The sequence below is a fragment of the Lactuca virosa genome, chromosome 1 (genome assembly GCF_052849685.1).
Source record: "Lactuca virosa cultivar CGN04683 chromosome 1, Lactuca_virosa_CGN04683_v6, whole genome shotgun sequence".
Classification (NCBI taxonomy): domain Eukaryota; kingdom Viridiplantae; phylum Streptophyta; class Magnoliopsida; order Asterales; family Asteraceae; genus Lactuca; species Lactuca virosa.
In genome coordinates, this window is record NC_136426.1 from 188,047,862 (window position 1) to 188,056,800 (window position 8,939).

Genomic DNA, 8,939 nt, shown 5'->3' on the forward strand with positions numbered 1-8,939 from the left:
AGAATGGACCTGGGAGCCGGAGGACGAGATGAGGGAGCATTACCCCGAGCTTTTTCAGGACCCAGTGGCAGACTTCGAGGATGAAGTCTAAAGTAAACGGGGGAGGTTTGTAACACCTGATTCCTGGTATGTATTTTTTTCAAGAATTGTATGTATTTTCTCTAGGACTCGATGAGTTGGTGGCCCAACTCGTCGAGTAGAGTCGGGATCCGCGGGAAGTTTAAGTGACCTACTCGACGAGTCATGAGACTGACTCGACGAGTAGGTGGTGTTTGAGTGAAACCCTAAATTTGAGGGTTCCCACCCTATTTAAACATCTCATCTCAGCCTCCATCATCCTTATCACTCCCAGAAATCTATATATTGAAACCCTAGCCGTTTTTGTGTGTTCTAAGGCCATTTTGGTGCTTTTGGTGGATTGTGAAGCTTGAAAAGGAGAAAGAATCTTGAGAGTTCGAGTGGGGGCTAGGAGATCCAGGGATTTTGTTCCATTTCCAGCTCATTCAAGGTAAAAATCTATTGTCTTGGTCTTCTATGTGCTTATTCATCTTTGGGGTTGGGGTTTTTAGGAGTTTTCTAAGGCATCTTCGGATTTTGAAGGGATGAATGGAGTTTGACTTCAGATCTGGCCTTAGGAGGGGTCTCATGGCATAAAGGTGCCAAATTTATGGCCATGAGAGCCCCATGCATGTTGAAGATCACCTTTTATGGCTTTTTGAGCCAAAGACCCCATGCATGTGCACCAAGTTTGGAACTTTACATGTAAAATGGACATTAGGAGGCCAGATCTATGGTTTTGATGTGTTAAGACCCATTTAAATCGACTGAATAGTAATGAACAAGGATGGACTCGGCAAGTCGTTCTTGGGATGCGGCGAGTCGGGGTGCATTGTCGCCAAATCCTTTCTGTTGATTGGACCAGATGCGAGGGTGGAAGGCCCCTCAGTTGTTTAGACCCATTAGGGGCCTGGGAGTCATGGTACTCGACGAGTGCTTAGAGCAGGCTCGGTGAGTGGAAGGCAATCTCCCAATATTTGAAGTTGGACTCGACGAGTTGTTCATACAACTCGGCGAGTCATAGACTGGACACATTCTTATGAGGGAGATGAACTCAACGAGTTCGAGGATGAACTCGGCGAGTCTTATGATGATGGTCCCGATGGGTTGAATGAAGGAGAACCCGTCGAGTTCTTGGTATACTCGACGAGTAGAGTCGGGTTTAGATAAGGTTAGTGGAGTATGGACTCGACGAGTTGGTAGACCAACTCGGCGAGTCAGGTCAACTGGGTGTTGACTTTGACCAATGTTGACCTTGATGGATTTGAGTTGACCCTGGGTTGGGTTGCATGTTCATATTGATAACTTAGAAGGATTGTCGTATAGGGATTGGGGAGTCGAACGGAGTCGACCTTCACGCCGAGTACGTTTCAGACACTACACGATATCAAGGTGAGTTACCTTCCACCAGCATGGGTATTTAGTAGATAATTTTCTTTGTGATAATTACCTTTGTATGTTTATGTGATACGGTCATGAGATATGCCTACATGATATGCTATGTGTGTTAGTGGTAGTGGCAGGGAATAGTTCTTCCCTAACATCGGTCGTTAGGATCGAAGGGTAGGTCAGTACCCAGATATGCCTGACTGTATGATTATATCTTGTTATTACATGATAGTGATAGGGGTGAAATAGTCCCCGATTACCGGTTGAAAGATACCGATGGAGGTTACCGGTTGAAAGATACCGATGGCAGATACCGGTTGAAAGATACTGATGGCAGTTACCTGTTGAAAGATACCGATGATATTACATGGTATGTGGTATGATAGGGGAACTCACTATGCTTTGTGCTTACAGTTTCAGTTTAGGTTTCAGGTACCTCTTCGTCCAAAGGGAAGGAGTCGGCGGTGTAGCAGCGCATCACACACACACATGATTTCCGCATGGAGTTTCTGGGATTGTACTCTGATTTTCACTACTTTTGACATTATGATTTTGAGACATGACGTTATGGTTTTTATAATTTGATGTAACCTCGACAATGTTTTGGTACACTATTTTATGAAGTACTTAGTTTAGAAATGAAAATTTTGGCCTTGAAAATTGGGATGTTACAAGAATGGTATTTAAATATAATACCATAAGAGACGTATTTAGTCATACTAAACTTGTGTTATACAATTTCATCAACACCATTTCCCTCGAGCCCATGTAACTTCAGATAAGGCCTATTTGAGACCGTCGATGGATTTTCTGAAGTTATAAACCATAGAATTTAAATATCATGACACAAAATTTTATGGTTTGACTATATGAAACATTTCCTTTATGTTTCCATTAATCTTCACAACCATACGATGTAGCTTTTGTTCACAATCAGGCATTAGTGTCATTACTATTCTAAAAGTATTTTGAGGATACTAAAAGGAAAGTCTCTTTATTATCTATTAATTGGTGTTGAATGAATCCCTTATGACTATACGATCCTTATATGTCTTGACATTCTCATTTAAATGCCGTTTTGTTTTAAATATCAGAATATGTTTCATACTTTTAGGAAACCTCACGAAATCCAAAACATCGTTGTGTTTCATCGACTTCATTTCATCATTCATGACATTGATTCTTTACTGATAGTTTGAAACAAATTCCTTGAAGAAAGTGGATTGAATCATCTTCCTTTAAGCTAATATGATTTTCATTTTCTTGTAGACAATGAGATAATGATTTGAAATCATATCTCTCATATCCTTAATAGATCTTCTTGATGGAACTTTTTGAGGATGTTGAGGTTGCTCTATAGTTGGTGCTTGATGAAGAATCTCAATGTTGTATGAAATTGTTATAGGCGCGAAACCTTGGTTACCGACGAGCATATTCTTCTTCAAAGGAAACACCCCAATGTTTTCTTCTCCTCCAAGCACATCCACCTCAATGATTATTTTTCTTGCTTGTTTTACATAAAAATCAAGATGTGGGAAAATGCCATACATAAGTTTCTAATGCTTAGTCTTTTTATTCATCTAAATGTTGCGAAGGGTTTTGGTGACTACTTTACTTGGCACCTTATATTGGATATAAGATATTATCTTTCAAATTCCTCCCCCCCCCCCCCCCTCCCGAAGAGAGTCAATTAAGTAAGAATGACTAATAATACTTCCTAACATATATTATAAGAATCTTGTTGGTTCACTCTGCTACACCTTTCATGCTAGGTTTTTTAGACACGATGTATTGGAAAAAAAATTCACTGATAGAGAAAAATATGAAGAGTACTAAATATTTTTCTTATGATCGATCATACATAATCTAATATTTACAGTACACTCATTTTTAACAACCTTAGTTTTATTTTTTGTAATTATAACATCTCAAAAATCAGAGTAAAAATTTTCATTTTTAAAAACCATTCTCCATCCTGGAAACCGGATAACACAACAAATAAAGTTGCTCAAGGCAGAAAATATTGCCCAAGCGAATGCAAAGTACAAGACATCAGATGATAAACAGAGTTGTATCGAGATATTCGTTGTGGGACACAGAGTCGAGGTTTATCTACAAAAGAGTGTGTTCTAGTGGGAACTAATAACAAATTAAGACAACGAACGTATGGCCCTTACAAGATCTTACGAAAGATTAATGATAACGCTTATGTTGTGGATCTCCCAACTATAATGTCAATCTCCAATAGTTTTAGTGTCTCATATATTTACAAGTACTACCCTCAAGAGGAAGTTGTCTATCATGAGAACTCAGTTCTTTTCAATTTTGTGGGAATGTTATGGAGGATATAGATGAGTTGGCAGAAGCGTTTATGACCCCGTGTGAAAAACACCCGTGTGAAAAACACCCGGGAAAAAGACAAAACAGACCAAAATATGCCAACATAAAACAGATGTAACTTTTCATCCGTAAGGAATTTGGTGGTGTGCCATATTTCAACAGAAAGCACTCGACGACCCGGATCTCCTGGCATGTTATCAAAGATGACATGCCCCTTCATGGATCCCCAAATTCCATTGTGTATGCTTCTAATTTTCATTTTCCTCAATTTCGATCCATTCTCGAAATTTCAGAAGATTAAGATTATGTCATTTCGTGGAATTTATAATTTTCCTTGTTACTACCTGTTTAATTGCAAGAATATGTTGTTGATTTTAGTTTTTTAAATTTGGTCGTGCCTACCAACTTTAGCTCATTCCTATATATAAGGCCCTTAATTTGTAAGCCTTTAGGGTATTTTCAATTACAATATAAAATACTCTTTGAGTATTTCTTACTCTTGCTTCCATTATGCGACACTTTTCAAAGGTGGCCAATTGTGTTATTTGTACCGGTGATCACAAACAACAAATACACACTATACGAGAAACAATCAAGTAACTCTCTTATTAATGTAGGTTAAATTACTTATAATCTCTTGATGATAGCCAAGCTAACACACCATCTAGATGGACCGATATTCTAATTTGTTTGTTGCATCGTTACATTGTATTATTGAAATGTTAAACCATAAAATATATAAGATTTTCAATAATTAGTGGTGTTATCTACCACTCCTTAACAGGTTTCCGATTGACAGAGGCTCGATAACAATGGCAACTCAATTAATGCAAAGGTTATTCACGGATATATTTAGGATATGAGCAAACAACACCTGAAGTGAGAGTTTCATCTTTCAAATTAGTAAATGCAACGGCACCTGTCATCCTATACACAGACTCAAGGGAAAAGGGATTGATTATTATATTTATTTTTGGCGATTATTTATAAAGAAACTAGTAAGATGGTAAATGAAAGGAAAACATTGAATATTTCGCTTTAAAATATAGTCATCTCTCAGGTAAGTCGTGAACACAACATCATGTCTGCATTTCGAGATATATAAAAATATTTAAATGAACTGTCCATGAAATTAACGCCTGCTTTTTACAATTTTACAATGTAAAAAAGAACCTAGCATGTGATCCATGTGATCCTGCCTAAAGTCAATGCTTTGGGTTCGATTAAAATATGTTGAAATAACAGCTTGCATTGAATATTTTTTATCATTTAAGATGAACAATTTGATCATTTGATGTAGCTATTAGCAACGCCTATCTTGACTTTTCATGTTCTGTTTCATATATTTTTATGACTTTTGTATTAGTTAAATGTATATTACTGAAAGCAAATACATGTATTTTCAGATGTTTGCTGTCACAATCACCCATTCACAGTTATTATATGTAGGTGCTCATTTTACCATAGAACAAGTAGATTAGTTTATAATATATTAAAAAATCGATATCTTCAAAGCCCATTATAAGATTGTTTTTACAACTTATAATAAGATGTATATCAGACGACGACAAGTCATGAGTTTGGGAAAGCTAAAAACAATCATGTTTCGGAAAGCTAAAAACAATCATTTTGTATAATCGAATTTTAAGTGGCAAACGTAAGACTTTAAAATAACTAGTTTATTTTATGATATTTTTAACAGAACCACAAAGAGGATCCAACTATATGAACTATAAAGATTATGACAACCACAAGATATTAAGAATACAACATTTGCTTATTAGATTTTGACCATTCGAGAAAGCATTACTAATGAATTTTGTCCGGTACCCATAAAAAAGTTCTTTCATCGAGGGAAAACATGGTTCAATTTCAACTTGCATAAAGACATCAATGGCTTCTTGTAATTGACCACCGATAATCTTTTCACACTAATGTGGAATCTGATTCGTTTATAATTTTGGTGTTTCCTATGTTAGAAAAAGCCCAACTTTTTATAATTTTTTAACAATTTTGAGAAATCCTTTGAGCAGCTTCCCCTTCACGAATGAGTTTAGAATTCACTATGGATAAAAATATAAGGTTAGAACTCATTTGAGATAGAGAATTCTCACTGAGAGAGGCAGTACAGTGGTTAATTGCTTAATATTTTTTGATGGTCTAGTTTCTCCTAATTTGATTTCTTAAGGTCAAAACACAAATAATCAAATATCATATTCTTTTTGTGGTCAAAATAGTTTACATACTTTTAAACCTTATACACAAAAGATGAGCCCATGAGCACTGCACTCCTTAGCAACTTGTATCAGATCAGCTTCAAAAGTATTTGAGTCATTGCTAGATTCACCGGTGAGTGAGACATCAGTGGTGGCCATCAAAACACATGTCTTTTCTTTCAATTTCATCCTCAAATGATTCATTCTACCCAACCCAGTTTTCTTCCACGGCAAGAAGAACCTTTGATCCCATACTTTTCTTTTCCAGGGAGGCAACCAAGTGTTTGTAATTTGCTTCATATGACTCATCATTGGAGTCATTCTTCTTAACTTTTCAGTCCCTAGCAAAATGATTGGTTCTTCCACGATTGAAGCATTTTCCATCATCCTTCTTCTCATCAGAAAATTTCCTTGAACTTCCATCATCCAACTTTCTTTGCCCTGATGATCCAAATCTACTAGATTGAACCTTTCTTGGACCATTCATCTTTATAGCTTCATCAAACTTATTGAACTATTTCACAATCATAACAACATTGGACGCAAGCTTGCCAATGTGATATGTGTTGTCATTGTTAATGTTTTGAGAAACGATGGATTTTTTTAATAACAACATCATAGGAATTGTCTTTGATGCTATCTTTCATGATTTATTTCCTTTGAATCTTTGATTCTTCATAGTTTCTTATGATTCCAAAATAGACTTTAAGAATACATAGTATTAATCTTCTCACTATTTTAGAGAACATCAACGTAATGTTCTCATTTTTCATTTAGGGATTCAAGAAACTTAAGCATGAGAGCATGATTATGCTTAATGATATTAAATTTCCTCATATCATTTATAAGACAACTAATAAGATTAAAATTTTCAGTTGGAGATTCATTCATGTAAGTATAGAAATGTTTGTATTTTCTGTTGAGATTGTTCTCCTAAGAAGCTTTGACCTCAACAGTGCCTTCGTATGCAATCATTAAAGTATCAAGCATCTCCTAGGAAAATACACAGTTTTTCCCAACATTCACATGTTAATGAACTTGTCAAGTTCATTGTACATAGATCTAGATTGATCACTATAAAATGTCTACTGATAAATTTTAAAATCACATCAACTATGGCTTCTAAACTAAAAGGTGTTAAATCAGTGATGACCACTCAACAATGAAAACTGTTATGCGAGTATCAATGTGATCACCAAGGATGCACTCAACAAGATTTGGTGAAGTGGGTTGACAAAACTTTCGATTTGAAAATTAGTCAAGGAACAATATCAAACACTCTTAAGAGATCATATAAATCCTATCAGCTAACTTTGACAAAGATGGATCTTCCAAGCGTCACAAATCATCCTAGTATTTGAAAATGGACAAAGTTGTTTATGAATGTTTTCTCCAACATCAAGAGCATGTGAATATAACAAGAGAGTTAATCATAGAGAAGGTGGTTGAGATGTTGAAGCTTTTGTATCCTAAAGATTCTTCTGAGCATGATCTTTCACAGGGTTGGCATGAGATATTCAAGTTAAGGCATGGTATCAAATCGTGTCGCCGATTCGGAGAAAGTGGCCCAGTCCACACACATGACATGGACAATAAACTGGAGTCTATAAGGGAAAAAATTAATCAATTTCTAATGAAAGACGTTTTTAATATGGATGAAAATTGTTTGTTTTACAGCTTGCAAGCTGACCATTCACTTGCAACAAAACAACTTGAAGGTAGGAAACAGGACACAAAAAGACTTATAATTGTTATCTGTTGCAATGCGGATGGCTCGGAAAAAATTCCTCTATGCATCATTAGTAAGTATGCAAAGCCACATTGTTTTAAAGATGTCAACATGAATAGCATAGATTGTGAATACCATAACAACAAAAGAGCATGGATGACTGGGTTGCTTTTCAAAGAATATGTTTGTTGGCTAGATGATCTAATACACGGTCGAAAATTTGTCTTGGTAGTGGATAATTGTCCAGCCCATTCAAAAAATATTCAAGGGTTGCAAAACATCGAGTTGATTTTTTTTTTGCCGCCAAACATGACTTAAAAAATTCAACCATGTGATGCTGGGATAATTAGAGCCTTTAAAATGTACTACCGTAAAAGGTTTATCGTAAGCTTTGGAAGGTTATGAGTTGGAAATTTGTTCCCTATAAAAGATAAATATTTTAGATGCCATTAACTTGGCCGTCTCGTCTTGGATAAATGTGAAACAAGAGTCCATAGCAAATTGCTTTCGACACTGTAAAATTTTTTCGGCTAGTCCAACCTGCTCAAATGATTTAAACGATGTAATTTCTGGAGAAGACATTCGTGAGCTTGAGAACTTGATTACGAGAATGCATTATCAGCACAAAATGGATGTGAATGAGTTGTTGGATTATCCAGGTGAAAATAATGAATGTTACGAGGTTCAAAGCATTATAGAAATTATCACGGATACCATTCAACATTTGGTTGATGATGAAGTTGATGATGATTCAGTACCTTTCGAACCGGTCACTCGGAAAGAAGCATTGTAAGCTGCAACAACTCTTCATAAGTTTTGTTGCAATACGAGAATACAGTGCCTCAACTCTTAAATGCAATTGGGAGATTTAAAGATGAACTCACTATAGATTTGAAGTTTACAAAAAAACAAGTGACTATAGATTCATTTTTTACTAGACAATTCTAGAATTTTGGAATATTTTAGTAATTATTAATTTATAGTTTCGATCGGACCAATATATATACATTGGGATTTCAAAAAATTATTATTTTATTATTTTATCGATTGGGGTCCAATTTTGTACTGGTCCTAAGTTGGAAACCGGAAAATTATTAATTTTATCGAGGTTATTAATTTATCGAGTATTAAATTATAGAGGTTCTACTGTAGTAGTGGTGCTGATAAGGTTACTAGAATATATCTCAAATCGAACTGAGTGAATGGTT

At 35.6% G+C, this 8,939-nt stretch overlaps 1 pseudogene; it reads left to right on the top strand.

Annotated features, from left to right (window-relative positions):
- Nucleotides 1-7,117: 7,117 nt before the first annotated feature.
- Nucleotides 7,118-8,679, top strand: LOC145125473 (CENP-B homolog protein 2-like; annotated as a pseudogene).
- Nucleotides 8,680-8,939: the final 260 nt, after the last annotated feature.